Genomic DNA, 26518 nt, shown 5'->3' on the forward strand with positions numbered 1-26518 from the left:
TCAGACATTCCCAGCAAGTCCTTTTTTTGCCTTTATAAACTCATAAGTAAACAAATTCTTACAAAAAGATCCCTCTGCTTGGTAAATCCTTCCTGACTATTGTCTAAAACTAGGGTGCCAAGACTGAACACACTCAGTTAATTCTGTCACTCAACTGAATTCTGTCTTGATTTCTGTTTGGGAACCTATGTGTTACCTTATATTACATCTCGTTAAATCCTCATGTTCTCAACCAAACTTCCAGAGTAAGTTACGTATTTAAAGCCAAAGCAAATCAGAACTATTTTGACTGAGCCAACTTCTCCCAACGTTTACTGATACACTGCTTTCTAACCCATACCCAGCATTGTCTCACTCACTAATGGGGTGAATGTGAACTCAACCCAGTGGTCTATGTTAAGCTGTTTCACCTTCCAGCTGAACAATGCTCCCCTTTAAGAAGTATCAGAGAATCAAAACTGCTAGATGAGACCTGACTCAACTTGTTTCTCTGTTGTAGCATAAGATTAAAGCATTTTTTCACCTGCTTCCCCCAACCTCCACCCTTTCTTAATCCTCTATCCGGCTGATTCATAACAGCTGTTAAATAACTAGACATTTAGGTAAAGGCAAACTGAACCTGTAAATCAATGTGTGTGATATAATAACCAACTCTTTCCGGCACAGCTTGATTGTACTGTCTTGGTTTGCTTTTTTTATGCTGATTTCAGCTGCAGCATCTGCATGAAGGAGTTTAGCACAATTGTAAATACTAATCTCCAGGCTGCTAATGTCATTATGGAAATGGGTATAAATAAATGAAACTCACAGTACATTCCCAGACACGTGATGGGAAATTTTGAAGACATATTTTTCCTCTAAGATGTTTCAGTCCTCCTGAGTGGAATATTTGTTAGGATCATCTTGCTTGTAAACTACAGAAGCCAATATCAGAGCTAGTTTCAGCAGAGCAGGTAAATTACAATGGTACAGAATGTCTCATCAACCCAGTTGCAGGGATGTAGTGGGGCCTCAGAAGGGAACTGACACCAGAACCTGGAAAGCCATAAAGATTTTCTTTCCATTTCATCTCTTTTAGTCCAACTGTTCATTCTTTTTGCTCTGCATTGACTAGCTTCCTCTGTGTGGCAGACATTGGCTGGTTGTTTGGCAAATCTATTTTCCTTCTCTTCTAGGGACACATCTAGACCACAATTCCCATTAGGTATAGCCACCTACTCAATTCTGGCCTTCATTTTGAAGCCTGGCCCATAAGAAGCTCCTGTACAATTCTCTTGTCTCTCTCTCTCTCCCCATCTGCTGGCAGAATGAATGAAGACCTTAGAGGAAGGTCAGAGCCACAGGATAAAAGGATCTCAAGCCCTGAATAACTGCATGCCACTCCCTCCTCCTATTAACCCCTCCCCCCAACTACCATGGACTGGATGTGACTGAGAAACAAAGTTCTATCCTGTTAAATTCTATAGCATTCTGTTAAGCTGTTGAGATTTGGGGATTTATCTTTTAAAGCAGCTAGTATCACTCAAAGTCTCCTTTCCTGTTTTGGAAAATTCCCAACCTGCAGTTTCAGAGCATATATTTTACAAATACAGCCCCCCAAATAAGGAAAAAAGTCTTCTCTCCATTGGTTTTAATTCCACATGTTCAGGAATCAGACTGATTGAACCAATGGGTCAATTCCAACCCTTGATACAATCAACTTTAATGAGGGAGATAGGGACTTCCTTCGTGGCGCATTGGTTAAGAATCCACCTGCTAATGCAGGGGACACAGGTTCGAGCCCTGGTCTGGAAAGATCCCACATGCCACAGAGCAACTAAGCCTGTGCGCCACAGCTACTGAGCCCACGCACCACAACTACTGAAGCCTGTGCGCCTATAGAGCCCGTGCTCCACAGCAAGAGAAGCCAATGCAATGAAAAGCCCGCACACTGCAACGAAGAGTAACCCCCACTCGCCACAACTAGAGAAAGCCCGCGTGCAGCAATGACCCAACGCAGCCAAAAAAATAATTTTTTTAAAAAAGAATTTATGTTTAAAAAAAAATGAGGGAGGTGGGGTTGTCATGTGCAAAATGGCCACTAGAGGGTTCACCATGTGAAGAGAATAAAACCAGGACAGATCTGAGTTCTTCTTCCAGCTCTGCTGCTAACTTGCTGGATAGTGTTAATCAACACACTTAACTGTTTTGGGCATCAGTACCCACATATCAGAATGAGAGATTTAGATTGTCATCTCCAAGGTCTTCTGCAACTTTAATATAACCCGTAAAGCTTCCTATTATGCCTAGAAAACAACTCAACTCTTACACAATGAAATGAGAGTGCTTAGCATAGAGATGCCCCAAATATCACAGAACCTTTTTGCTTTTCCCAGACACCCTGTTTGGTACCCTCATATCACGGGAATGCATAAAGGTACCATTCTAAAAGCTACTTCTATCAATAAATTGTTTGTGGAATACACTAATGGCTTTTTCTGCTGATCTTTCTTAAGGTTTTCATAGTTTCTGGGATTACAGTAAAAGCACAGATGCCAAAGTCTGACTGCCTGGATTCAGATCCCAATTCCACCATTTACTAACTTTGTAATAGCTACCATACAGAGTTATTGTAAGGATTTTTTAAAATTCACATTTATATGGCTCTAGTATAAAATGAATGCTTAATAAATATTTGCTGAAAAAATGAACTTATCTCCTTCTTTTGCAATTGTTTAAGTATCTGTCTACACCACTAGCCTTTAAGCACCTAAAAGTCAGACACCAGTTTCACTGAACTTCCTGTCATTCAGACCCTAGCCTAGGGTCTAGCATGTAATATCTGTTTAATAAACATTTTTAAATGAATAAATGGTATTACATGTAATAGTCTTACAAAAATACAAGTGGTATGTATTTCTCTCATATTAAGGTCCTTCAATTAATTACTACTTATTAAGGATATCTCCTCTTTTGCCAGAGGTGCATTCCTTTATGAATAGTCTAAGGTATGACATTCTTCTATCCCAGGGTTTCTAGTATGTGGCTATTGATTAGAATTTCTTTGGGGTCTGGGGAGCTCTTTAAATATACTGATGACTGGGTCCCACCCAGACGTACTGAATTGAAATACTGGAGGTAGATCCTAGGCATCAAGCTATTTTTAATGCTCCCCAGGGAGCAGCCAGGGTTGAGAACCTCTATTCTGGCCTATCTGTTAATGTTGCAGCCATTTATTAAGTATATGTGTTTTTCATTTTTATAACTTAGATTTTTCAGACCTCTACTTGTTTAGCATGGTCCGTTAGGCACTGTATTAATCAGATTTATCCAGAGAAATAGAATCAACAGGAGATATATGTGAGAGATTGATTTATCTTAAAGAATTAGTTCATGTGATTGTGGAAACCCAGCAAGTCCAAAATCTGCAGGGTAGCCTGCAGGCTAGAGACCCAGGGAAGAGTTGCAGTTTGAGTCCAAAGGCAGTCTGCTGGCAGAACTTCCTTTTTCTTCCCAGGAGATCAGTCTTCTTCAATTAAGCCTTTCAACTGATTGGATGAGTCCCAACCACATTTTGGAGGGTAATCTGCTTTCTCAAAGTCTACTGATTTAAATATTAATCTCATCTAAAAAATACCATCTTAAGGAAACATCCAAAATAGTGTTTGACTAAATATCTGAGTGCCATGGCCTAGCCAAGTTGACAGTTAAAATTATCATGGGCACTTAGGACCTCAATTTTTGCCATTTCTTCTACTTATTTAAAGCAATTACCAGTGACTCCATAGTGCTCCAACAGGGATTGCTTTACAACAATCAATTTCCTTACTGTGGAGATTATGACTGCTGCTCTAGAAGAAGCAGGAAAAGCAAACCTGAAGTGGAAGAGTTAAAAGTCTAACTCACGGAGAAATTAAAAACTTTACAGACAAGGAAAAGCTGAGACAGCTCAGCACCACCAAACCAGCTTTACAACAAATGCTAAAGGAACTTCTCTAGGCAAGAAACACAAGAGAAGGAAAAGACCTACAATAACAAACCCAAAACAATTAAGAAAATGGAAATAGAAACATACAAATCAATAATTACCTTAAATGTAAATGGATTAAATGCTCCCACCAAAAGACACAGACTGGCTGAATGGATACAAAAACAAGACCAATATATATGCTGTCTACAAGAGACCCACTTCAGACCTAGGGACACATACAGACTGAAAGTGAGGGGATGGAAAAAGATATTCCATACAAATGGAAATTAAAAGAAAGCTGGAGTAGCAATTCTCATATCAGACAAAACAGACTTTAAAATAAAGACTATTACAAGAGACAAAGAAGGACACTACATAATGATCAAGGGATCAATCCAAGAAGATATAACAATTGTAAATATTTATGCACCCAACATAGGAGCACCTCAATACATAAGGCAAATACTAACAGCCATAAAAGGGGAAATCGACAGTGACACATTCATAGTAGGGGACATTAATACTCCACTTTCACCAATGGACAGATCATCCAAAATGAAAATAAATAAGGAAACACAAGCTTTAAATGATACATTAAACAAGATGGACTTAATTGATATTTATAGTACACTCCATCCAAAAAAACAGAATACACATTTTTCTCAAGTGTTCATGGAACATTCTCCAGGATAGATCATATCTTGGGTCACAAATCAAGCCTTGGTAAATTTAAGAAAACTGAAATTGTATCAAGTATCTTTTCCGACCACAAGGCTATGAGACTATATATCAATTACAGGACAATATCTGTAAAAAAATACAAACACATGGAGGCTAAACAATGCACTACTTAATAACCAAGAGATCACTGAAGAAATCAAAGAGGAAATCAAAAAGTACCTAGAAATAAATGACAATGGAGACCCAATGACCCAAAACCTACGGGATCCAGCAAAAGCAGTTCTAAGAGGGAAGTCTATAGCAATACAATCCTACCTTAAGAATCAGGAAACATCTCGAATAAACAACTTAACCTTGCACCTAAAGCAATTAGAGAAAGAAGAACAAAAAACCCCAAAGTTAGCAGAAGGAAAGAAATCATAAAGATCAGATCAGAAATAAATGAAAAAGAAATGAAGGAAACGATAGCAAAGATCAATAAAACTAAAAGCTGCTTCTTTGAGAAGATAAACAACATTGATAAACCATTAGCCAGATTCATCAAGAAAACCAGGGAGAAGACTCAAATCAATAGAATTAGAAATGAAAAAGGAGAAGTAACAACTGACACTGCAGAAATACAAAAGATCATGAGAGATTACTACAAGCAACTCTATGCCAATAAAATGGACAACCTGGAAGAAATGGACAAATTCTTAGGAATGCACAACCTGCCAAGACTGAATCAGGAAGAAATAGAAAATATGAACAGACCATTACAAGCACTGGAATTGAAACTGCGATTAAAAATCTTCCAACAAACAAAAGCCCAGGACCAGATGGCTTCACAGGCTAATTCTATCAAACATGTAGAGAAGAGCTAACATCTATCCTTCTCAAACTCTTCCAAAATATAGCAGAGGAAGGAACACTCCCAAATTCATTCTACGAGGCCACCATCACCCTGATACCAAAACCAGACACGATGTCACAAAGAAAGAAAACTACAGGCCAATATCACTGATGAACATAGATGCAAAAATCCTAAACAAAATACTAACAAACAGAATCCAACAGCACATTAAAAGGATCATAAGCCATGATCAAGTGGGGTTTATCCCAGGAATGCAAGGATTCTTCAATATACGCAAATCAATCAACGTGATACACCATAATAACAAATTGAAGGAGAAAAACCATATGATCATCTCAATAGATGCAGAGAAAGCTTTTGACAAAATTCAACACCCATTTATGATAAAAAAAAAACCCTACAGAAAGTAGGCATAGAGGGAACTTTCCTCAACATAATAAAGGCCATATATGACAAACCCACAGCCAACATCGTCCTCAGTGGTGAAAAACTGAAACCATTTCCACTAAGATCAGGAACAAGACAAGGCTGCCCACTCTCACCACTCTTATTCAACATAGTTTTGGAAGTTTTAGCCACAGCAATCAGAGAAGAAAAGGAAATAAAAGGAATCCAAATTGGAAAAGTAGAAGTAAAGCTGTCACTGTTTGCAGATGACATGATACTATACATAGAGAATCCTAAAGATGCTACCAGAAAACTACTAGAGCTAATCAATGAATCTGGTAAAGTAGCAGGATACAAAATTAATGCACAGAAATCTCTGGCATTCCTATCACTAATGATGAAAAATCTGAAAGTGAAATTAAGAAAACACTCCCATTTACCACTGCAACAAAAATAATAAAATATCTAGGAATAAACCTACCTAAGGAGACAAAAGACCTGTATGCAGAAAATTATAAGACACTGATGAAAGAAATTAAAGATGATACAAATAGATGGAGAGATATACCATGTTCTTGGATTGGAAGACTCAACATTATGAATAACTCTACTACCCAAAGCAATCTACAGATTCAATGGAATCCCTATCAAACTACCAATGTCATTTTTCAGAGAACTAGAACAAAAAATTTCACAATTTGTATGGAAACAGGAAAGACCCCGAATAGCCAAAGCAATCTTGAGAACGAAAAATGGAGCTGTAGGAATCAGGCTCCCTGACTTCAGACTATACTACAAGGCTACAGTAATCAAGACAGTATGGTACTGGCACAAAAACAGAAAGATAGATCAATGGCAGAGGATAGAAAGCCCAGAGATAAACCCACGCACATATGGTCACCTTATCTTTGATAAAGGAGGCAGAAATGTACAGTGGAGAAAGGACAGCCTCTTCAATAAATGGTGCTGGGAAAACTGGACAGGTACACGTAAAAGTATTAGATTAGAACACTCCCTAACATCATACACAAAAATAAGCTCAAAATGGATTAAAGACCTAAATGTAAGGCCAGACACTATCAAACTCTTAGAGGAAAACATTGGCAGAACACTCTATGACATAAATCACAGCAAGATCCTTTTTGACCCACCTCCTAGAGAAATGGAAATGAAAACAAAAATAAACAAATGGGACCTAATGAAACTTCAAAGTTTTTGCACAGCAAAGGAAACCATAAACAAGACCAAAAGACAGCCCTCAGAATGGGAGAAAATATTTTCAAATGAAGCAACTGACAAAGGATTAACGTCCAAAATTTACAAGCAGCTCATGTAGCTCAATAACAAAAAAACAAACTACCCAATCCAAAAATGGGCAGAAGACCTAAATAGACATTTCTCCAAAGAAGATATACAGATTTCCAACAAACACATGAAAGAATGCTCAACATCATTAATCATTAGAGAAATACAAATCAAAAGTACAATGAGATATCATCTCACACCGGTCAGAATGGCCATCATCAAAAAATCTAGAAACAATAAATGCTGGAGAGGGTGTGGAGAAAAGGGAACACTCTTGCACTGCTGGTGGGAATGTGAATTGGTACAGCCACTATGGAGAACAGCATGGAGTTTCCTTAAAAAACTACAAATAGAACTACCATATGACCCAGCAATCCCACTACTGGGCATATACCCTGAGAAAACCATAATTCAAAAAGAGTCATGTACCAAAATGTTCATTGCAGCTCTATTTACAATAGCCAGGAGATGGTAGCAACCTAAGTGTCCATCATCGGATGAATGGATAAAGAAGATGTGGCACATATATACAATGGAATATTACTCAGCCATAAAAAGAAATGAAATTGAGTTATTTGTAGTGAGGTGGATGGACCTAGAGTCTGTCATACAGAGTGAAGTAAGTCAGAAAGAGAAAAGACAACTATGCTATTGTCTTTTGCTAACACATATATATGGCATCTAAGAAAAAAAAAGGTCATGAAGAACCTAGGGGTAAGACGGGAATAAAGACACAGACCTACTAGAGAATGGACTTGGGGATATGGGGGCGGAAGGGTAAGCTGTGACAAAGTGAGACAGTGGCATGGACATATATACACTACCAAACGTAAAATAGATAGCTAGTGGGAAGCAGCCGCGTAGCACAGGGAGATCAGCCCGGTGGTTTGTGACCACCTAGAGGGGTGGGATAGGGAGGGTGGGAGGGAGGGAGACGCAGGAGGGAAGAGATATGGGAACATATGTATATGTATAACTGATTTACTTTGTTATAAAGCAGAAACTAACACACCATTGTAAAGCAATTATACTCCAATAAAGATGTTTAAAAAAAAAAAAATGTCTAACTCAAAAGCCCAGCTCTCCACGGCCAGGGGAGGATTCTACATCAGCTGTCTTTGTCACCAGAGCTCTCTTGTTTCACATTTGTCTCCTTGTGAATGTCTCTCAGAAAACTGAGCTACTATGTCTATCAAATGAATATACACATTCATCTGCTTTTATGGGAATTACATCCAGGAAATCTAGATTAATCTCAGATCAAAACTGCCAGTGTAACCAACAGATTCTCTGCTGAAAATAGCCGCAATAACTATATCAACACGTAATTGTCCTTTTCAAAAATTTGATTCCAAAATCTGAACCTAATCAGAGTTCCTCAGTAAAGGCTTATAGGGTGTTTTCCTTGCTTGGATAAATGAAAATCCACTTTAGAATAAAGACTCCTTTACAATTTTACCTGTGATTCCAAAATTGAAATTATTTTGGAAAAGTACAATTGTTAAGCAGTGGCTTTTTCATCTAGACTGTAGATTGAGTGGTCAGAATATCAGAGGATCCAGATCCCCAGAATTATTGGAAATGTTCCTGACTTATTTGACCCCAAGCGTTTTAAGAGACTTTGTATAAAAAGTCTGCAAAACATGTTTTGTAGCCAACATTGCTTTCACACCAAAAATTCAAATTGGAATAGTTTTAGAATGAATTAGAGTTTTAAAATAGTCCATAATTTCTAGTTAATCCCTCATGTTTGTTAAACAATTTTTACATCTTTTGTATAAAGTATCTGTATCACTGATTAAATTGGATGATTTATAGATTGGTTAGTCCCCTGAAATTTTAAGTGAATCTTGGAATAATAATTTCTGTTATGTATTCATGTTAAATCATGCATCATTTAGCTTTATAATTAAGCTTAATTACCAATAATATATTAATAATCCCACTAATTAAAATAATAATTACTGGCTTCAAAATTAGTAATACTAACCCAATCTAGCCCAACAGCTTTTATTGCTAAAGGGGCAGGCAGTGCCTACTCCAAACTAAAAGGATTACTCTTTTTCTGACTGATTAAGAATATACTCAAAATATTGAATCATAACCCTTTTTCACAAAATGAAAGTTTTGCATGGCCTGTCTTAGTTCAAAGTGAATTAAAATTAGGCATGTTTTGAAAGTCATCATTAGATTTGGGGGCAAGTTGACAGATTAGGAAACTACTGATTCCTCGGAGGAGTCTGCAAGCTATGTGGTTGGAAATATAAAATTACTTACATCAGGTGTTCTCACACTACCTTAGAGTCGCAGATTTACATGGTGGTGGAATATAGCATAATATCTCAAGCAATGTGTCAAGATCACTGTGAGATACATGGCAAATAATTTGTTATTATGACAGGAACCAAAAAAACAAAGCTATATGATTTGTGAAATTTTACCCTCCCTTCCTCCTCTGCCCCCATTTCTAAAGAGAAAGATTTCTTGCTCCCTGAATCAGCTTTTGGAACATCTGCCTTTTGTTGTACAGAATGCAGGTAAAGGAGGGACTTGAAAATTAACAGAAGCAAGAGAAGCAAAGTTGATGTATATGATAAAGAGCTGAGACAGAAAGCAGAGGGGAGAGGTATAAAAGGTTAATCAGACTGGGTTTGCGAGAGTTTTCAAGGGCAATAGGAAAGAAAAGATAATTAGGAATATCTGGAGATGTTTTTGGAAAAACTGAAAGTAACAGAGATGAGGAAAAATGATTTATTTTAAGCATATTTCCCGTGGTTCATAAATGTCAACTCTTTTGGCATTTTAAAGAGAAGTGAAGTAGTTAAGTTGCTTCTCAATTATTTTGAATGCCAGACTGATGTTTCTCTGAAAAACTCCATGCAGAAAAGGAGCCACAGGGAGGCTCAACTTTATTTAGGTTACATTACTAACAATAATAGTTTACATACTTTTAATAAACTGAAGTAACATTACTTTTATTCAGTTGCATGTTTCATGAGCGGGGAGAAAGAGGTAAACTTAAAACTCTCTTGCCAGAAACAACATAGCCCATAGTGACCAGCTGGTATTAATGTACCATTATTAGATGTGGCAGTTTCAGTATATTGGAGAGCTTATAAATTGTAATTTTTAAAAATGTTACCCTCATATTATTTATCTTACTGATGGAGGTTTCACACAGCTGATGTCAGAGTCAGAATTAGATCTCAAACTAAAAACAAATTCAGTATAATGCACCACGCTATGGACAGTTTTTTAAAAATTCAACAAAAACTTAGCTCCATTAACACTTCCTTATCTTTTTATTCACCAGATATGCAGATATGTTAAAGGAAAATAATTTTCATAGTAGACAACTATTTTTATTGGCCTATTAAGTTACCATCAATCTTTCTTAGGTTAAACAATCACATTATTTGATTAAATATTAGTATTTTTATTCCTTGATATTTAAAAAGTACTCCAACAACCAGTAGCACAGGTATCTCCTGAGAGCTTTTAGAAATGCAGAATCTAAGACTCCGCTCCAGATGTATTGAATTGGAATCTGCATTTCACTTGCTCTCCAGGTGATTTGTAATCATATTAGAGTTTGAGAAGCATTGTTCTAATTCATAGATGTTCTTCAAGTGTAATCAGTGACTACCTGTATCAGAATCACCCAGGATGTTTATAAAATATGCATTTCTGGATCCTATCTGAGATCTAGTGGGGCCTTTGAAAATAAACTCTTAATAATATTCTGTGTGATTCTGATGCACATTAAAGCTTGAGGAAAAAAGTACTGTGCATTTTCGTGTATCAATATTTTGACCCATCTGCTACTCTATTTATATTCAGCTCTAAACCTATAGCTACATGACTATTGGGTTTGCTGTACTTCTTGGGTTTGCTGTACTTCCTTGGTGCTTATTGGCACCCCATCCTTTCTGAGCCATCCAAGGCATAAGCTCATTACACTCAGAAAGTCTTTCTGGCCTAGTCTTATTGGCTTTTCCCATATCTCTATTCAAGTACTGGGGAAAAAGAGAGTTTTCTAAATCTTGAGGGTAAAAGTCCTTCCCAAAAGAATCACCTGGGAGACCATATGTAGCTGTTTCCTGAGGGTCTTTTACGGGAAGACATTTTTTTACTTCCAAAATATATTTTAAATTCATAATGTAGTACTAAATGCTTTCAACTTAGTTTAAGGGAAAGGGCAATGCAAGAGAAACTACAATACCTGCTTCTAGTGCCTTCTCTGCTACCTATTAGCTATTGCCCTTAGGCAGATTATATAATTTGAGCCTCCTTGCCTCACCTGTGAAATGAGGATAATGATACCTGCCTGAAGGTTGGGCACCGCTCCAGACTGTCCCTTGAGATCCCTTCCAACTCTGAGATCCATGATTCCATTATTCCGTCAAGTCAGCATATATCACAGTAATCACCATTTTGTGTTTCTACACTCTTGGATTCTTTCATCAGTTTTCCTCTCCAATCTGTCATCTCCTTGAAGTCACCTAGGTATACCACTCCCTTACAACTATTTTAGTAGAAAAAAATTTAGAACATTCTTATCAGAGAAATTTACTTTCACCATAAGCTTAAAATATGCCTTTATTTAAGATAATTAACCTGTCACAGTTAAAACACCATGTCTGTTAATTATGTACTCAAGTGGGTGTGGATAACGAGCCATACTTGAGAAATTTAATAGTTGTCACTTAATTTAACTACTCACTGAGCTCATCTAAAATACATGAGAACAAAATAGTAAGGTGGAGTCTCTAAGGTTTCACGTGCAGTAGGAACAACTCAGCAAACACATTAATGAATACAAAATCTGTAAAATTCAATGAGCCACTGGAACATACAAACTGAACAGATAATTCAAATTCCTGCCCATTAAAAATTACTGAATCTCACCTACATTTTCTGAGTTTAATAGGGCTAAATAAAACTCCATATTCAGAACCTCTAACATTTTCCCAAGTAGAGTAGAAGGACAAGGTGCTTGTTGAGCTACAATGTGACTTGTATAAGTGACCACTTCTACTTTGAAGAATTCTTGTTAAACATTTCCTGAATGCTGCACTTAAGCAGCTGTCATGATGCTCTACTTATAAAAGACTTTGTTATACTGTTTCCTGTTACAGTTGTATCTTGATTTATAGACATATGGCTATATGATGTATTCATTAAGAGCGGAAGCATTGAAATCAGACAGACCTGGATTTGAATCCTGGCTGACTTACCAGTTATGTAACATTGGGCAAATACTGAATATCTTGTTTTCTCACCTGCAGTGATGTTAATAATACCTTCCTTCAGAGGATACGGAGGATTGAAGGAAATAAATTTACTTAAAAAATAGATTTAGGGGGACCTTGAAGATGGCGGAAGAGTAAGACGCGGAGATCGCCTTCCTCCCCATGGATACACCAGAAATACATCCACACGTGGAACAACTCCTACAGAACTCCTACTGAAGGCTGGCAGAAGACCTCAGACCTCCCAAAAGGCAAGAAACTCCCCACGTAACTGGGTAGGGCAAAAGAAAAAACAGAGACAAAAGAATAAGGACGGCACCTGCACCAGTGGGAGGGAGCTGTGAAGGAGGAAAAGTTTCCACACACTAGGAAGCCCCTCCGCGGGCGGAGACTGTGGGAGGCAGAGGGGGGAGTTTCGGGACCGCGGAGTAGTGCACAGCGACGGGTGCGGAGGGCAAAGCGGGGAGATTCCTGCACAGACGATCGGTGCCGACCAGCACTCACCAACCCGAGAGGCTTGTCTGCTCACCCGCCGGGGCGGGCGGGGCTGCGAGCTGAGGCTCGGGTTTTGGTTTTGGACGGAGCTCAGGGAGAGGACTGGGGTTGGCGGCTTGAACATAGCCTGAAGGGGTTAGTGCACCACGACTAGCCGGGAGGGAGTTCGGGGAAAAGCCTGCACCGGCCGAAGAGGCAAGAGACTTTTTCTTCCCTCTTTGTTTCCTGGTGCGCGAGGAGAGGGGTTTAAGAGCGCTGCTTAAAGGAACTCCAGAGACGGGCGCGAGCCGCGGCTAAAAGCGCGAACCCCAGAGACGGGCGCGAGCCGCGGCTGAGGGCGCGAGCCCCCGAGACGGGCGCGAGCCGCGGCTGAAAGCGCAAACCCCAGAGACGGGCGCGAGCCACGGCTAAAACCGCGGACCCCAGAGACGGGCGGGAGACGCTAAGGCTGCTGCTGCCGCCACCAAGGGGCCTGTGTGCGAGCACAGGTCACTCTCCACACCCCTCTTCCGCGGAGCCTGTGCAGCCCGCCACTGCCAGGTTCCCGGGATCCAGGGACAACTTCCCCGGGAGTACGCACGGCTGGTCTCAGGCTGGTGCAACATCACGCCGGCCTCTGCCGCAACGTCACGCTGCCTCTGCAGCCGCAGGCCCGCCCCGCACGTAGTGCCCCTCCTACCCCCATCCCCCAACCCCCGGCCTGAGTGAGCCAGAGGCCCCGAATCAGCGGCTCCTTTAACCCCGTCCTGTCTGAGCGAAAAAACAGACGCCCTCCAGCGACCTACACGCAGAGGCAGGGCCAAATCCAAAGCTGAGCTCCTGTGAGCTGTGAGAACAAAGAAGAGAAAGGGAAATCTCTCCCAGCAGCCACAGAAGCAGCGGATTAAAGCTCCACAATCAACTTGATATACCCTGCATCTGTGGAATACCTGAATAGACAAGGAATGATCCCAAATTGAAGAGGTGGAATTTAGGAGCGAGATCTATGATTTTTTTCCCTTTTCCTCTTTTTGTGAATGTGTACGTGTATGCTTCTGTGTGAGATCTTGTCTGTATACTCTTGCTTCCACCATTTGTCCTAGGGCTCTATCCGTCCATGACTTTTTTTTAAAAAATTCTTTTTCTTAATAATTAAGTTTAATTGTAATAACTTTATTATACTTTACCTTCGTTCTTTCTTTCTTTCCTTCCTTCCTTCCCTCCTTTAGACAACGAATCACCCCAAATTGAGGAGGTGGTCTCAGGGAGCAGGATTTATGATTTTTCCCCCTTTACCTCTTTTTGTGAAGGTGTATGTGTATGCTTCTGTGTAAGATTTTCTCTGTATAGCTTTGCTTCCAACATTTGTCCTAAGGTTCTATCCGTCCCTTTTTTTTTCTAAATATTTTTTAATTCAATAACTATATTATACTTTATTTTATTTTTACTGTATCATCTTTCTTTCTGTCTTTTTTCCTTCTTTCCCTCCTTCCTTCCTTCCTCCCTCCCTCCCTCCCTCCCTCCTTTCTTTCCTTCTTTGCTTCTTTCTTCCTTCCTTCCTTTCCTCCTTTCCTTCTTTCTTTACTCATACTTCTACTAATTCTCCCTACTTTTTCTCCCTTTTATTCTGAGCTGTGTGGATGAAAGGCTCTTGGTGCTCCAGCCAGGAGTCAGGGCTCTGCCTCTGAGGTAGGAGAGCCAACTTCAGGACACTGGTCAACAAGAGACCTCCCAGCTCCACATAATATTAAACGGTGGAAATATCCCAGAGACCTCCATCTTAACACCAGCACCCAGCTTCACTCAACGACCAGCAAGCCACAGTGCTGGACAACCTATGCCAAACAACTAGCAAAACAGGAACACAACCCCACCCATTAGCAGAGAGGCTGCCTAAAATCATAATAAGGCCACAGACACCCCAAAACACACCACCAGACGTGAACCTGCCCACTAGAGAGACAAGATCCAGCCTCATCCACCACAACACAGGCACTAGTCCCCTCCACCAGGAAGCCTACACAACCCACTGAAACAACCTTAGCCACTGGAGACAGACATCAAAAACAACGGGAACTACGAAAGTGCAGCCTGCAAAAAGGAGACCCCAAACACAGTAAGATAAGCAAAATGAGAAGACAGAAAAACACACAGCAGATGAAGGAGCAAGATAAAAACCCACCAGACCTAACAAATGAAGAGGAAATAGGCAATCTACCTGAAAAAGAATTCAGAATAATGATAGTAAGGATGATCCGAAATCTTGGAAGTAGAATGGACAAAATGCAAGAAACAGTTAACAAGGACCTACAAGAACTAAAGATGAAACAAGCAACGATGAACAATGCAATAAATGAAATTAAAATCACTCTAGATAGGATCAATAGCAGAATAACTGAGGCAGAAGAATGGATAAGTGACCTGGAAGATAAAGTAGTGGAAATAACTACTGCAGAGCAGAATAAAGAAAAAAGAATGAGAAGAACTGAGGACAGTCTCAGAGACCTCTGGGACAACATGAAACGCACCAACATTCGAATTATAGGGGTTCCAGAAGAAGAAGAAAGAAAGAAAGGGACTGAGAAAATATTTGAAGAGATTATAGTTGAAAACTTCCCTAATATGGGAAAGGAAATAGTTAATCAAGTCCAGGAAGCACAGAGGGTCCCATACAGGATAAATACAAGGAGAAACACGCCAAGACACATATTAATCAAACTGTCAAAAATTAAATACAAAGAAAGCATATTAAAAGCAGCAAGGGAAAAACAACAAATAACACACAAGGGAATCCCCATAAGGTTAACAGCTGATCTCTCAGCAGAAACCCTACAAGCCAGAAGGGAGTGGCAGGACATACTGAAAGTGATGAAGGAGAATAGCCTGCAACCAAGACTACTCTACCCAGCAAGGATCTCATTCACATTTGATGGAGAAATTAAAACCTTTACAGACAAGCAAAAGCTGAGAGAGTTCAGCACCACCAAACCAGCTTTACAACAAATGCTAAAGGAACTTCTCTAGACATGAAACACAAGAGAAGGAAATGACCTATAGTAGCGAACCCAAAACAATATATAAAATGGAAATAGGAACATACATATCGATAATTACCTTAAATGTAAATGGACTAAATGCTCCCACCAAAAGACACAGATTGGCTGAATGGATACAAAAACAAGACCCTTATATATGCTGTCTACAAGAGACCCACTTCAGAACTAGAGACACATACAGACTGAAAGTAAGGGGATGGAAAAAGATATTCCATGCAAATGGAAACCAAAAGAAAGCTGGAGTAGCAATTCTCATATCAGACAATATAGACTTTAAAATAAGGACTATTAAAAGGGACAAAGAAGGACACTACATAATGATCAAGGGATCGATCCAAGAAGAAGATATAACAATTGTAAATATTTATGCACCCAACATAGGAGCACCTCAATACATAAGGCAAATACTAACAACCATAAAAGGGGAGATCAACAGTAACACATTCATAGTAGGGGACTTTAACACCCCACTTTCACCCATGGACAGATCATCCAAAATGAAAATAAATAAGGAAACACAAGCTTTAAATGATACATTAAACAAGATGGACTTAATTGATATTTATAGGACACTCCATCCAAAAACAACAGAATACACATTTTTCTCAAGTGCTCATGGAACATTCTCCAGGATAGATCATATCTTGGGTCACAAATCAAGCCTTGGTAAATTTAAGAAAACTGAAATTGTATCAAGTATCTTTTCCGACCACAACGCCATGAGACTAGATATCAATTACAGGAAAAGATCTTTAAAAAATACAAACACATGGAGGCTAAACAATACACTACTTAATAATGAAGTGATCACTGAAGAAATCAAAGAGGAAATAAAAAAATACCTAGAAACAAATGACAATGGAGACACAACGACCCAAAAACTATGGGATGCAGCAAAAGCAGTTCTAAGGGGGAAGTTTATAGCAATACAAGCCCACCTTAAGAAGCAGGAAACATCTCGAATAAACAACCTAACCTTGCACCTCAAGCAATTAGAGAAAGAAGAACAAAAAAACCCCAAAGCTAGCAGAAGGAAAGAAATCATAAAAATCAGATCAGAAATAAATGAAAAAGAAATGAAGGAAACAATAGCAAAGATCAATAAAACTAAAAGCTGGTTCTTTGAGAAGATAAACAAAATAGATAAACCACTAGCCAGACTCATCAAGAAAAAAAGGGAGAAGACTCAAATCAATAGAATTAGAAATGAAAAAGGAGAAGTAACAACTGACACTGCAGAAATAAAAAAAATCATGAGAGATTACTACAAGCAACTCTATGCCAATAAAATGGACAATCTGGAAGAAATGGACAAATTCTTAGAAATGCACAACCTGCCAAGACTGAATCAGGAAGAAATAGAAAATATGAACAGACCAATCACAAGCACTGAAATTGAAACTGTGATTAAAAACCTTCCAACAAACAAAAGCCCAGGACCAGATGGCTTCACAGGTGAATTCTATCAAACGTTTAGAGAAGAGCTAACACCTATCCTTCTCAAACTCTTCCAAAATATAGCAGAGGGAGGAACACTCCCAAATTCCTTCTACGAAGCCACCATCACCTTGATACCAAAACCAGACAAGGATGTCACAAAGAAAGAAAACTACAGGCCAATATCACTGATGAACATAGATGCAAAAATCCTCAACAAAATACTAGCAAACAGAATCCAACAGCACATTAAAAGGATCATACACCATGATCAAGTGGGGTTTATTCCAGGAATGCAAGGATTCTTCAATATACGCAAATCTATCAATGTGATAAACCATATTAACAAATTGAAGGAGAAAAACCATATGATCATCTCAATAGATGCAGAGAAAGCTTTCGACAAAATTCAACACCCATTTATGATAAAAACCCTCCAGAAAGTAGGCATAGAGGGAACTTTCCTAAACATAATAAAAGCCATATATGACAAGCCCACAGCAAACATCATCCTCAATGGTGAAAAACTGAAAGCATTTCCACTAAGATCAGGAACAAGACAAGGTTGCCCACTCTCACCACTCTTATTCAACATAGTTTTGGAAGTTTTAGCCACAGCAATCAGAGAAGAAAAGGAAATAAAAGGAATCCAAATCGGAAAAGAAGAAGTAAAGCTGTCACTGTTTGCAGATGACATGATACTATACATAGAGAATCCTAAAGATGCTACCAGAAAACTACTAGAGCTAATCAATGAATTTGGTAAAGTAGCAGGATACAAAATTAATGCACAGAAATCTCTGGCATTCCTATATACTAATGATGAAAAATCTGAAAGTGAAATCAAGAAAACACTCCCATTTACCATTGCAACAAAAAGAATAAAATATCTAGGAATAAACCTACCTAAGGATACGAAAGACCTGTATGCAGAAAATTATAAGACACTGATGAAAGAAATTAAAGATGATACAAATAGATGGAGAGATATACCATGTTCTTGGATGGGAAGAATCAACATTGTGAAAATGACTCTACTACCCAAAGCAATCTACAGATTCAATGCAATCCCTATCAAACTACCACTGGCATTTTTCACAGAACTAGAACAAAAAATTTCGCAATTTGTATGGAAACACAAAAGACCCCGAATAGCCAAAGCAATCTTGAGAACGAAAAAAGGAGCTGGAGGAATAAGGCTCCCTGACTTCAGACTATATTACAAAGCAACAGTAATCAAGACAGTATGGTACTGGCACAAAAACAGAAAGATAGATCAGTGGAACAGGACAGAAAGCCCAGAGATAAATCCACGCACATATGGACACCTTATCTTTGATAAAGGAGGCAGGAATGTACAGTGGAGAAAGGACAGCCTCTTCAATAAATGGTGCTGGGAAAACTGGACAGGTACATGTAAAAGTATGAGATTAGATCACTCCCTAACACCATACACAAAAATAAGCTCAAAATGGATTAAAGACCTAAATGTAAGGCCAGAAACTATCAAACTCTTAGAAGAAAACATAGGAAGAACACTCTATGACATAAATCACAGCAAGATCCTTTCTGACCCACCTCCTAGAGTAATGGAAATAAAAACAAAAATAAACAAATGGGACCTAATGAAACTTCAAAGCTTTTGCACAGCAAAGGAAACCATAACCAAGACCAAAAGACAACCCTCAGAATGGGAGAAAACATTTGCAAATGAAGCAACTGACAAAGGATTAATCTCCAAAATTTACAAGCAGCTCATGCAGCTCAATAACAAAAAAACAAACAACCCCATCCAAAAATGGGCAGAAGACCTAAATAGACATTTCTCCAAAGAAGATATACAGAATGCCAACAAACACATGAAAGAATGCTCAACATCATTAATCATTAGAGAAATGCAAATCAAAACTACAATGAGATATCATCTCACACCAGTCAGAATGGCCATCATCAAAAAATCTAGAAACAATAAATGCTGGAGAGGGTGTGGAGAAAAGGGGACACTCTTGCACTGCTGGTGGGAATGTGAATTGGTTCAGCCACTGTGGAGAACAGTATGGAGGTTCCTTAAAAAACTACAGATAGAATTACCATATGACCCAGCAATCCCACTACTTGGCATATACCCTGAGAAAACCGAAATTCAAAAAGAGTCATGTACCAAAATGTTCATTGCAGCTCTATTTACAATAGCCAGGACATGGAAACAACCTAAGCGCCCATCATCGGATGAATGGATAAAGAAGATGTGGCACATATACACAATGAAATATTACTCAGCCTTAAAAAGAAATGAAATTGAGCTATTTGTAATGAGATGGATAGACCTAGAGTCTGTCATACAGAGTGAAGTAAGTCAGAAAGAAAAAGACAAATACCGTATGCTAACACATATATATGGAATTTAAGGGAAAAAAATGTCATGAAGAACCTAGGGGTAAGATAGGAATAAAGACGCAGACCTACTGGAGAACGGACTTGAGGGTATGGGGAGGGGGAGGGGTGAGTTTTGACAGGGCGAGAGAGAGTCATGGACATATACACACTAACAAACGTAGTAAGGTAGATAGCTGGGGGGAAGCAGCCGCAAGGCACAGGGATATTAGCTCGGTGCTTTGTGACAGCCTGGAAGGGTGGGATGGGGAGAGTGGGAGGGAGGGAGACGCAAGAGGGAAGACATATGGGAACATATGTATATGTATAGCTGATTCACTTTGTTATAAAGCAGAAACTAACACACCATTGTAAAGCAATTATACCCCAATAAAGATGTTTAAAAAAAAAAAAAAAAAAGACCAATCAGAGTTCAGCAAGATGACCAGATATAAGAATAAAAAAAAACAAAACAATGAAAACAAACATATGAAATAATTTTCAATCTCATTATAAATCAAAGAAATGTGAATTAAAACAATGCCTTACAAATCATTATTAATTTTTAAAACTTAGTGGTACAATATTTTAGGAAGGGATTTGGCAAAAAGAACTAGAGAAAGATTCATCGTTTGGCTTCTGTTGAAACTCTATCCTAAGGAAATATTCTAAGACATATACATAAAGAAGTTCATAGACTATTTTTACAGAAAAATCTGGGAAAAAATCTATTGTCCAAAAAGAGAGGGAATGAGTTATCTAAAGAGTCATATATGGTATACACTACCAAGCGTAAGATAGATAGCTAGTGGGAGGCAGCTGCATAGCACAGGGAGATCAGCTCAGTGCTTTGTGACCACCTGGAGGGGTGGGATAGGGAGGGTGGGAGGGAGGGAGATGCAGGAGGGAGGAGATATGGGAACATATGTATATGTATAACTGATTCACTTTGTTATAAAGCAGAAACTAACACACCATTGTAAAGCAATTATACTCCAATAAAGATGTAAAAAAAAAAAAGGAAAAAAAAAAAAGTGCACAGCAATAAATAGGTACATTGCTCATTGTTGACATCTCCCATACACATGTGCAGCTTTTCCAAACTCAGTTGCTATGTGAAGGGGCTAAATCCCTGAGGTACAGACAAGCAGACCTGAAACTGCATCAAAAGGAAGAATTTTAAATGAGCTTTAAAATTTAAGTAATACTGAAATTGCCCAGAAGAGCAGTATAGGGTGATGCTTCAGAGCATAAACTCTATAGCCATTTTATTACGTTTGAATCCCAACTCTGACACTTGCTAACTTAATGACTCTGGATAAGTTACTTAATCTATCTCTGCTTCAGTTTTCTCATATGTAATATAGCAATAATAATTGTTGCTACCTCAAATAGTTGCTATGGATAGTAAATGAGTAAATCCATGTAAATCCTTTACAATAGTGCCTGGCACAAAGTAAGGACAAAACAAGTGTTAAACAATGTTATTATTATCATTACTATTTTATTATTATTGCCACAAAGCACTTATCATCGGCATATGGAGAGAAATGTGTATGAGGAAACTAAAATGAACTTCCCCTGGATGGTATAGGGGAAATAATTCAAAACCCTGTGCATATATCTATGTTTAGTCACCATCTGCTGTATTTTCCAAATTATTAATTCGAATATGTGTTACATGACGAAAAAAAGACTTCTAGATGATGTTAAATATGAGTCACATGAAGAAAAAATGAGTTTCATAATCCATAAATTTAAGAAGGGTTAGACAGCTTTCAAAGTTAGACAGCTTTCTTACTGCAGGACTTCTCAGAGCACTTAATATGCTAATATGCAAGATCATTTCCAAAAGAAGAATACAGTATTTCCCAAAATTATTTTATCAAAGTTTTGAAGATATAGTGTTAAAGGAAATAAAGTTTGGGAAACAACGATATAGATGGGAGGGAGATTTATTCTGGAAGGTACATAAGGTATCATCCTCAATTTACTCAACTGTTAAAAAAAAAAAAGTAATTTAAAACTGGTCAGAAGGAAATAGGTAAAGGGGAACGGTCAGTGGTGTACTGAAGCAAGTTCATACTGCCTTATGAGAGTCAAGGGTTAAATTTTCAGGAATTTTGAGAGACAGTTTTTAAACAGAGCCACTAATTTTTTCAGCTTTACCGAGGTTAATTGACGAGACCACAAGATATTTAAAGTGTACAATGTAATGATCTGATATACATATACACTGTGAAATGATTCCCCCCATTAAGTTAATAAACACAGCCATCAGCTCACATATTTACCTTTTTTTTTTTTTTTGGTGAGGACATTTAAGTTCTATTCTCTTATATAATTTCTCTCTTGTATAATTTCAATTTTACACAACTACAGTCACCATGTTTTACATTAGATCCTGAGACCTTATGCATCTCATAACTGAAAGTTTGTACCTTTACCATGGTCTTCCTATTTCCTCCACCCCTCAGCCACTGGCAATCACTTTTCTACTCTAAACAGAGCCATTATTAAAAAATAAACTATATAAACTTACAATTAAATATGTACAATTGAAAATGAACATCATACATATTCAAAAGTAATCAGTTCCTAAATATTTTACTGCATTTTTAAAATTATCTATGCTCTTGAGGTTATTTACATCTATTGTATCTGTATAGTAGAAATACTATATAGTGGTGCAGAATCCCACATCTCTTTCCCACTCTGTTTGCTGACTTCATCTTGGTAGCTTGAAATCAGCCTTGATGAGAGTATTTATACCATGGAATTGTACAAATGCTACGGATCAGAGCTTGATTTATTGTTCTGTAGATTTTCTAGACTTAAGGATGCAATGGAGAAAATGTTAATAATGCAGATTAAACTTAAAAGCGTGTCAGGTCTGTAGTAGTTACATTGTAAATAACACAAAAAAATTAAGGAAATCGTCTTTCAGTATTCAATGAATTGGGAGATTAGGTTTGACATAAATACACTGCCATGTGTAAAGTAGATAGCTAGTGGGAACATGCTGTATGGCACAACGGAGCTCAGCTCGGTGCTCTGTGATGACCTAGATTGGTGGGATGGGGGGATGGGGAGGCCCAAGAGGGAGGGGATATATGTATACATATAGCTGATTCACTTCACTGTACAGCAGAAACTAACACAACATTGTAAAGCAATTATACTCCAAAAAAATAAAAAACAAACTATTATCTGATTCAGCAATAAAGTCACCAAAATCATTTATGGACTAATGCATGAGATTCCAACATACATTGTCACTGCTTCACTTTCATCTCGTCTATTAGCATAAATGAATTAGCCTTGTTTTGTTAATGTGGTGCAAATGTTGATTAATTTGCAGATATTGAATTGTTTGTAGTTTTCTCTTATGATTGTTTATATCTCTGTGATAAGAAGCCATATTTTGGATTCAATAATAGGAACCCACAAGGGGGGCCTATAGATTAAAAAATAAACTTGTAAATACTAACTTAGAGTATTCATTCTGGAGTGAACTGAGAGACTGTCTGATCCACTGCAGATATCGACTAGCTTCACATTATACTTCCATTATGTGCTGTTGTTTTACCTGCAGGAAGATTAATGGACATCAGCAGTTTATTATGCTCTTTTCTTTTGCTTATGTCTAAAATTTTTATTTATAAAAGAGATGGAAAGAAATCTAACTAAATATTTCATAGAGAGGGCACATTAAATTGTCTTTAGCCGTATTTGTCTACCTTAACCTTGGGCTTTGGACAGAGAGCTATCAGCTCATTTTGGAGTTGAAATTTAAGGACAATTAACATTGGGTAAAAGTCTGCATATTTACATAGCTTCAAACCTTTTTTACACTAGCTGAAATAATTTACAACATCCTTTTCATCTCTTACCATCCCCTCCAATCGAGAACTCATTTGCTCACTTCTCCCTTACCCAGATATCTCATGGACTTACATCAAGGCTTAGGTTTCAGACACCACAGGGGACCTCACAAAATTTGAGCCCACAACAATTATTCTAACACACAGTTTTATTGATGACTAATTTAACTATGGGAAAATCTGTCACTTGTCTTCCTCCATCTTCCCACCCACCTACCAGCAACACTTGCACATTCTCCTGTGTCAGTGATGTCTCGTGCATTTTCACCACTGATAATCTTCCCAAAAATGTGTAGCAATGCTTCTCCTAACATTTCCCCCAACTTTCACTTTTATTCTAATATAATATGCTGAGATAAAATGTTTGCATTCTCTGAACAGGTTCCACAGCCCTGTACCTAGACTCTTACATTTATAGGAAATTAAAGTTGATGTTAGAGACCACCTGGTCTGTTGTTTTCAAAAGTGTATTACACAGGTCATTATTAGGCATTGGCAGAAAAGGGATTGCTTTACTGCAGGAATTATGAGAGCTTTTAATGTGCTAATAGAATTGTGATATTTTTAGAAGGTTAAGGAACATGGCATTTTCCAAATGCATGTGCTCGTGGAAACGTTTTCCTTGGAACATGCTTTAGAATCTGAGTTCCATGGAATATGACTTGAATTAATTCCATCCTTATACTACAGAAGGGGAAAATAGGATCCATAGAGAAGGAGCAACTTGCCCAGAATCCCTCAGATATATATGGTAGAATGAAGATTTATATGGTAGACTAGGACCCTTGAGTTCTTTTTCTTATACTCAAGTTTTCAATATCTTTGTGTGGGTCCAGCCACACCCTTTCTTGGTTCTCCTAATAATCAATAGACCATATATAGCTAGTAAATCAGATATGGGTGAGACTCGAGGTAAGAGTCATTCTGAGGCAAAATTCCGCTCCAGCTGTGAACCCATGAGATCAGACAAGTTGTGTGCTTCCAAAACACAGCAGTAGAACAGGAATAGGATAGATATCCCCATTCCAAAGTGGGAAATAGTAAAGAAGGAAGGGGTGATGGGTCCCAAGTAAGTTCAAAACCCAGCCAGGCAAACTTCATGAGATCTTAAGGCAGGAGAACAATCCTCTTTGGCTCAATGCTCTGTCCTCCCGGGCAACTGGCCCACTTTCCAGACCCACTGGGGTGCTGGTCTTGCCCCCAAAGCTCTGCTGGGCAGGGGTCGGCCCCACAGCTCTGAGAGGCCCCACTTAGGGCAGAGGTTTTCTGGCCTGTTGAAAGCAAGGTGATGACCTCCCTTTTTGAAAACAAAGAGGCAACCCTGATGATTTCTGAGTCACTTTAGGGGTCAGTCTTCCCTCGTCTTCAAGAATAGCACATGTTTGCAGCCAAACAGCTCTACGGTCCTGTCCTATAAAATCCTAGGAATCTGACACCCTTCCTTAATTCCTTCCCATCTCTTTTCCTCTTCAGTTCAAACTGGCAATTTTCCTGCTGGGGTAGCTGATTAAGTTCAGGCTTCATACCTACATCTCTTATCATACCATCATCTCTTATGCTTGGCCACACCCTGAGTGTTCCCTTATGAATATACTTTCTCTTTTTTTGCAATATGGATAGGCTGAGAATTTTCTAAGTCTCAAAGTTCTAGTTCCGTTTTGCTTAATAATTCTGTCTTCAAGTCATGTCTCTCTATCCAAATTTTACTATAAGCAGTCAGGTGGAGCCAAGTCACACCTTCAACACTTTGCTTAGAAATCACTTCCAAAAAGCACTAGAACACGAACACAACTCAGTCAAGTTCTTTGCCACCTTATAACAAAGATCTCCTTTCCTCCATTTTCCAATAACATGTCTGAGGCCTCATCGGAAAGGCCTTCACCATTCATTTTTCTGCCAAAATTCTGTTCATGATTACTTGGGTAGTCTCTAAGAGGACTGAGGCTTTGTCTACAACTCTCCTTTTTTATTTCTGAGCTCTCACCAGAATAGCCCTTAATGGTCCACTCACAGCAATGTAGGCTTTTCCTCGCCTCTACCCACTTACCCAGTTCCAAAAGCACTTCCAGGGCTTCCCTGGTGGCGCAGTGGTTGAGAGTCCGCCTGCCGATGCAGGGGACACGGGTTCGTGCCCCGGACTGGGAAGATCCCACATGCCGCGGAGCGGCTGGGCCCGTGAGCCATGGCCGCTGAGCCTGCGCGTCCGGAGCCTGTCCTACGCAACGGGAGAGGCCACAGCAGTGAGAGGCCCGTGTAACGCATAAAAAAAAAAAAAAAAAAAAAGCACTTCCACATTTTAGGTATTTGTTACAGCAGCACCCCAACTTCTTGGTACTAACTGCTGTCTCAGTTCAGGCTGCTATAACAAAATACCATACAACGGGTGGCTTATTAACAAAAGATATTTATTTCTCACAGTCCTTGAGGCTGAAAGTCCAAGATCATGGTATCAGCACAGACAGGTTCTGGTGAGAGCGTTCTTCCAGGTTGCAGACTACTGATTTCTTGTCATATCCTTATATGGTGGATAACAGAGAGAGAGAGACAGGAAGCAAGCTCTCTCACTTGCTTCATCCATGAAGTGCACATATCTTTTAGATCATGTTTTTCAATTTTTGTTTGGGAAAATCAACAGACTATAGACATAAGATACAAGAAATTTAGCAATAACAAAAGATTTTCAACACATTTCATCGCGTACCTACAATATACCAGGCATTATACTAGGCCCTGGGGCTGAAACCACAAACCATACACAATCCTTGGCATCAGGGAATTTACTGTCTCATGAGGTACACCCACTAGTGAATAGGCAACAATGCAGTATAAGTATAGGGTGATGCAAAAGTACAGATGAAGGAAAACTA

This window comes from Phocoena sinus, chromosome 6 (genome assembly GCF_008692025.1).
Source record: "Phocoena sinus isolate mPhoSin1 chromosome 6, mPhoSin1.pri, whole genome shotgun sequence".
NCBI lineage: Eukaryota > Metazoa > Chordata > Mammalia > Artiodactyla > Phocoenidae > Phocoena > Phocoena sinus.